The sequence below is a fragment of the Malus domestica genome, chromosome 07, assembly GCF_042453785.1.
Source record: "Malus domestica chromosome 07, GDT2T_hap1".
In the NCBI taxonomy this organism is placed as follows: domain Eukaryota; kingdom Viridiplantae; phylum Streptophyta; class Magnoliopsida; order Rosales; family Rosaceae; genus Malus; species Malus domestica.
The window spans coordinates 11,747,067-11,754,204 of record NC_091667.1 but is presented as its reverse complement, the minus strand read 5'-3'; the positions used below and the strand labels follow the sequence as shown (position 1 = coordinate 11,754,204).

The 7,138-nt window shown below is 46.6% G+C and overlaps 1 pseudogene; it reads left to right on the top strand.

Annotated features, from left to right (window-relative positions):
• The first annotated feature begins 489 nt into the window (after positions 1 to 489).
• LOC114822418 (F-box protein SKIP2-like) lies at positions 490 to 1,774 on the top strand (annotated as a pseudogene).
• Positions 1,775 to 7,138: the final 5,364 nt, after the last annotated feature.

The following is a 7,138-nucleotide window of genomic DNA, read 5'->3' as shown; positions in this document are numbered from 1 at the left end:
GAGTAACGAGTCGTAGGGACGATTCAAGAGAGATGTGAAGTAAGAAGTCCATGCTCTAGCAACAAAGTCCCCCAATTCTATCCGCAGGTAAGCAAATGCTCCACCAGCAGCTCTTCTCCGCCGTGACCCTCTTCCACCTCCGGCGCACTTTGCCATCCTCGATCTTGAGCACGAAGTAGGCGGCGAACAGCTCGCTGGAGTTCGGATCCTCCAGCCGGATCTCGGCACCGTCAGGGTCAGCAGATCCATCCTTGCCACCATGTTATGGAACCTCTCGGCCCAACCCAGGACCAATCTCCCATCTCCTCTCTTACATCGGAGCCACTGCCTCCCAACAACAACACCGCCGCCTCTTCTCCCGCACCCCGTCCTGGCCGTTGAAGTAGACCCAGTCATCATCTCCGCCGCTTACGCCGTTCGCAGCGATTAGCCTGCTGTCAACTCCTCCTCCCCAAAACTCGCAGGCCGGAGATTCTTGAAACCCTTACAATGACGGTGGAGCTGGTGAACTTCCCGAAGACAGAGATCTCGCCAACATTCCAGTCCCCAATCAAGCTTCTAGCGGAACTGACAGTGGAAATGCATGGAGACCTCAGTATGATGATAACTCTGCAGCCTCGTTTAATCGGTAAGGGTTCAAATGGAGAAATGATCAAGTCTTCGGTAGATGAAATTCAATCTGGTTTGCAACTGTGAGCTGTAATCCATGTGAGCGGAATCCCTCTCATGAGATACTGATACAATGATCAGAACTGGAGTCTCTCCAATCATTAAGGGAAAAAATTGTTCGTCGTCCGTTCGGTGTGAAAACTACTGATTCCACGGGTTTGGCGGATTGAGCTCCCTTAATTTCCGATAGCAGCTTCAAAAGCTTTATGGAAACCACGAAACCACTCATTCGACTGCATCTCCGAGATAAACCCAGTGCACGGCAGGGACAAATCAGTGCAACACCATTAAAACCCCGTGATCCTACTGGGTCCTCGTCCTCTTCGATACTCCGAAGCTAATCCGCTGTTTGGGGGATTGGGATACGGTTTTGGAAAAGCTTGGAAATGGGAACCGGGGTGTGATTGAAATTCACCTGGAGAGGTTGCAGGTGGCCGATTTGGGGCTTTCCGCCATTTCGAAATGCTCAAATTTGGAGGTTTTGCACATTGTTAAGGCTCCTGAGTGTTCGAATTTTGGGCTTATTTGTGTTGCCGAAAACTGCAAGCTGCTGAGGAAGCTTCACATTGATGGATGGAGGACGAATAGGATTGGGGACGAGGGTTTGATTGCCATATCGAAAGAGTGCCCCAACATACAGAAGCTTGTTCTGATTGGTGTGAATCCCACCTCTTTGAGCCTAACTGCAATTGATTCCAAATTGCCAAAAATTGGAGAGGTTGGCGCTCTGCGGTAGCGGGTCAATTGGAGATGCAGAGTTTGCTTGCATTGCTGCGAAATACGTGGCGTTGAAGAAGCTGTGTATTAAGGGGTGCCCAATTTCCAATGTCGGGCTTGAAATGCTTGCTTGGGGTTGTCCCAGTTTGTCCAAGATTAAGGTCAAGAAGTGCAGAGGAGTGAGTGGTGAGGCGGCGGAGTCTATTGGCTGTGCTCAGTGGCTGCAATCTGCCCTTTGCTCATCACCCAGCGCCGTTGTGACTTCTCGCCTTCTTCTTCGGCCCTCAACTCACGTGCGTGCTATCCATGCTCTCTGCCCTCTTTCTCCAACTTCATAACCGCTGTCAAACGACTAGCCGGTCGTGAAGCTCGAAGCACCATCTTCTCGGCTTCCATGCTTCGCTCAGGTGGAGGGTCTTGGGTTCGAAGGTTGGCGTGCTTCTCATGCTCAGCAACATTTGATTCGGCCTCAACATCATCAGCAACGTCAGCATCAGCAGCGTGATTCTCGACTCGGAGCTCGGCTTCATCCCTGCAAATTCCCCATCCCATCGTCAAACTTTATACAAAAAATATATATTAAAAAATGGGATGGTGGAGCAAAGTGGTGATGGCACCGCGTGAAAAAAAGGAGAGGTGCATCTGGCACCATGATTAAAGGCCAAAAAATAAAAAATAATAATAATAATAATAAATAAATAAAAATTGTTTGATATTTGGTGCTCTGGCACCATGTGCAAAAAAAAAATAAAAAAAAATAAAAAAAAAAAAAAAAAAGGCATTAAGAGAAATAAAAGTTCATTTTATTTATTTTTTCTGAAAGTTTTACATAAATTCGCATTATACATACCTTAAAAAAAAAAAAACAATCAAATCAAATTAAATTGACAAGAGGGGATATTCAAGGACGATCAGGTGGCGCCTCACAACTCGGCAGAGCTCTAGGAAGAGAAGGCGCTGGAGGTTGACTGTTTGAAGCCTCAGCAGTCGGTACAGCCCCAGAAGACGAAGGTAAATGCTGCTGGAACAAACCCACAAACCTCTGATGATCAAGCAAAATCTGACCATCAGATTCCTGCATCTGGTTCATCTTCCTCTTCATGTTTGTCGCATAGCTATGTGCAAGCTTATGCAACTGTTTATTCTCTTGCTTGAGCCCTCTAATCTCCTGTTTGAGACTCATCACTTCAGCCGCCAACGATTCAACTTGACGAGTTCGAGCAAATAGGCGTTGGGCCATGTTGGACACAGAACCCGCACACTGCACACTGAGAGCCAGAGAATCCTTAACAGCCAACTCATCAGACCGTTTGGAAAGTAGTCTGTTATCTCTGGGAGTGACAAGGTTTCGGGCCACCACCGCAGCGGTCATATCATTTTTCATCACCGAATCCCCAACGGTAAGAGGACCAGTAAGGGATATGAAGGATGGGCGCCATATGTTGTCTGGAGAAGGCGGGACTGCCTCTTCACCAAGATTCAAGTCAAAACGACGGTCGGAGGGTCCAGACATTTTCAAAGTGTTGAAGGAAGAAGAGATCGGACAAATCAAGATCTTAGAAGTACAAGAGGGGAGTTTTCACAAGCGAAGTGTGCTTTGAAACGAACTGCGTGCCTCTATAAAATCAACACTCGACGGCATTTCAGAGATCGAAGAGGTGAGCTCAGAGTTCGAAAATGCCGATTCAAAAATCGAAGAGGCAAGCTCAGAAATCGGAGAAGCATCTTGCTTTTCCAGACGCGTTAGCACCCGTCACATGCAAACTCAGCTTTGCGGAAATCACGGGCAATTTGTTAAAGCGCCAATCCCAGATATCGAAGAGGCGCCAGTCTTTTTCAACCTCGTCAGCACTCGTCACGCGCAAACTCAACTTTGCGGAAATCACGGGTAATTTGTCGAAGCGCCGATCCCAGATATCGAAGAGGCGCCAGTCTTTTTCAGCCGCGTCATCACCTGTCATATGCACACTCAACTTTGCACAAATCACGGGCAATTTGTCGAAGATTTTCGGTGAAGGAGAAAGCACGTGAAGTTTACTGTTCAATCACGCGTTAGTTGCCGACACGAGTGAAAGAATAATACCTCTACAGGTATTAAGAGACCTCCTATAACTGTCCACCTTCACCTTCCATAGCAAGGCAGACATACAGAGCCTTTCTTCATCTCCAAAAATGCTTTCCCAACGAAACCTCTCGAGTCATTCAGTGTTCCTTATTCCTTGGGGCACCTCTGCAAGCCAATGACTCCAAAGCAAAAGTATCTCATATCACCAGGGTATAAGGCAAGAGTATCTCATATCATGTGTTCTCCCTGTCCTTTCCTTTGTCCTTGTTCTTACCTACAAAGACAAGGATAAAGAAAACAATATGCCGGAACTTCCACTCAAACTCGGGTAAGGAATCGACCGCTTGGAACCCTTCCCTGATTGCCTACCTAGCACTGCTCTCGAGTACTCGCCTTCCACTGCTGCTGTACTTTCAAAGAAGCTGCCACATCTGCTTGGAGGACAGATAAGGCAAGTGAAAATGATACCTTGCAGCATGTGGAGACAAGGTGCAGAAGGAACAAGCAGAGAAGAATGCGGTCTGCACGATCAACTCAGCAGAAGGAGTCCGAACTGAGGAACTCGAGAAGCTGCCACATCTGCCTAAAGAAACAAGCAGAGAAGAATGCAGCATGCACAGTTAACTCAGCAGAAAAAGTCTGAGATGAAGAACTCGAGAAGATGCCGCATCTGCCTGAGGACGGTGAACTCGTTTTGACCCTCAAATTCTTGGGTCGACTTACTAGGCGTTGTGGGCTGCACGTGCCGATTCACCACCCTTGAATCAAATCCTTAAAGACCAAGTCACCAATTGGAAGAGGAGCCCATCAATCTCGAAGATCATACCGTTGACCAAACTGCTCAGGTGTGAATTAGAAAGATTGAACAAAGCAACAAGTCGTCACCTTCACCTCGGGCCTGCTTACCATGTGTTCGAGTCAGCCTTCAAGAATCAAGCCTCAACGGCCCTTGAAGAAGCTTCCAGCCACCTTCAAGATCAAGCCTCGACGGCCCTGGAAGAAATCACAAGTCCAATTCAAGATTAAGTGTCTACCACCCTTGAATCAAAACCTAGTTCAAGAATAAGCTGTGGAAAATCAACAATTGGAGGAATCCAGAAAATCCTTCAACCCAGTTCAAGATCAAAGCTGTGGAAAGTCAACAAGCGCAACAAAATACGTGTCGATTCACCCACTACCAAAGCCAAAGATCATCTGCCACATAAAGCTCCTTGTGGTCCAATTTCAACCTTCAAGATCAAGCCTCGACGGCCCTTGAAGAAATTTCAAACAACAATTCAAGATCAAGCCTCAACGGCCCTTGAAGAAATCTCAAGCCCAATTCAAGATCAAGCCTCAACAGCCCTTGAAGAAATCTCCAGCCCAATTCAAGATCAAGCCTCGACGACCCTTGGATCGACATCTACAGTAAGGGACTTCAAAACGCATCTCCTACACGTGACAAGCACATGTATACGACGTGCCTTGAAGTGGGGGCATTTGTAGACATCGAAATTTCGTAAATAAATGTTGACTGATAAATCAAAGTGTCAACGCTCATGTATTACATAAATTTTGCACGTAGCGTGTGACTCAACGAAAATTGAAATGAGTTGGAAAAGTCATCAAATAGGACACGTGTCAACACCTGGCAGAAACGACTTATTTCATCTGGGATATTATATTCAAAATTAGGCATTGGAAAATTCTATAAATACAAGCCCATTTCATTCATTTTGGGGGACCAATTCATATTACACCTTGAAGCTCTGAAGCTCTGAAACTCCGAAGCTCTCAAGCATCCAGGTTCCCGAAGAATCAAGAAAGCCTTCTTTGTTCTTCGTTCATCGTTCTTCCAAGATCAAGCCCCGACGGCCCTTGAAGAAAGTGTTCTTCGTTCATCGTTCTTCCAAGATCAAGCCCCAACGGCCCTTTGGATCAACAATCATCCACCAACTCAAGATCAAGCCCCGACGGCCCTTGAAGAAAGTGTTCTTCGTTCTTCGTTCATCGTTCTTCCAAGATCAAGCCCCGACGACCCTTGGATCAACCATCCACCAATTCAAGATCAAGCCCCGACGGCCCTTGAAGAAAGCACCATCGTTCATCATCCGTTCATCCAAGATCAAGCCCCAACGGCCCTTTGGATCAACAACGTCGACAAATCCACACATCCAACCGTTCTTCAAGATCAAGCCCAAAAGCCCTTGAAGATCCGTTCATCACTGTTCTTCAAGATCAAGCCCAAAAGCCCTTGGAGATCCGTTCATCGCTGTTCTTCAAAGATCAAGCCCAAAAGCCCCTTTGAAGATCCGCTCAAATCCACCTTCAAGATTAAGTCCACGGCCCTTGAAGAACGTTCATCCTTAGATCAAGCCCAACGGCCCTTTGGATCAATCACACATCCACAAATACACACCTTACGGAGATCAAATCAGAGGATTAAAATAGAGAGAGATTGTAACCCAAAATCATCAAATACAAATATTTGTTTGTGCACGTTGTTCTTGTCTCTTTCGTTTCAGGAATTTTCCGTGTTCACAGTTATGCCAGATGGCATTCTCGCGAATGTAAGGGCTAGCTTGTGGGTTAAAAGCCTCAGCTAGTGGATTGAAAAGCATATATGAAAAACAATTAGAAATTTCCTTTTTCTTGCTGTGCAATTCCTCTCCTCAGTACCCACCATTACCACACAGTCAAGGTTGTAGCTAGGTATTGGCTTGGGTTTTATCATTGGTATCACCCTCCGATTCTGGTATCCCTTCTGTATATGCCCCGTTCCACCACCACGGCCCGCCTCTCTGCCATGGAATCTCGTGTTGCTGCTATTGAAACCATCTTAGCCAACCTTCCCAATCAGTTCGCTGAAGCCATTGATCATGCTTTTGAAACACGATTGCCTGTCTATTTCGAGCAATTTCATCGTGAGCAAGCTGCTCGCGGCAGCGGTGAGGGTTCTTCTGCTCCTCCTTTCACGGATCTTCATCCACCTCGTGACATGGACCGCATCCACGCGCCGCACAGTTCGGTCACCCCTGGCAGTGCTACGGTCAAGCCACCGTGGTCTCCGCGCATCGACTTTCCCCGATTTGGCGATGGTGACGATTTGTTAGCCTGGATCTATAAGGCTGAACAATTTTTTGTTTATTATAGCATTCCCGCTTCTCAGCGCGTGGTCACAGCTTCATTCCACCTCGAGGGGGAGATAGGTATCGATGGATGGATTGTTCCAATACTACTCCCTGTTGGGAGGACTTCACTCAGGCACTGTGTAAGGAGTTTGGTCCTTCCGAGTTTGACGATAGTACTGAGGCACTCTTCAAACTTCGCCAAACAGGTACCCTGCGTGATTATATTGCTGAATTTCGAAAACTGGCTAATCGTACTTGTGATGTTGGTCCTCTCTTGTTAAAGAGTTGTTTCCTTGGTGGCCTTAAACAGGAATTAAAGTATGATGTGAAATTGTTGAAGCCTCATTCTGTTCATGATGTTATTGCCATAGCGGTTCAGTTAGATACTAAGTTTCAAGAGCTCAAATGCGGTATCACTAAACCATCACCCACAGTCCTTAAACACCACCCAAACACTACTACTGCCATCAATCCATATGTTCCTCGGGTCCAAAATTATCCTGTTAAGAAGCTTTCTCCAGCTGACATCCAATTAAAATGGGACAAGGGCGAATGTTGGTTTTGCACTGACAAATGG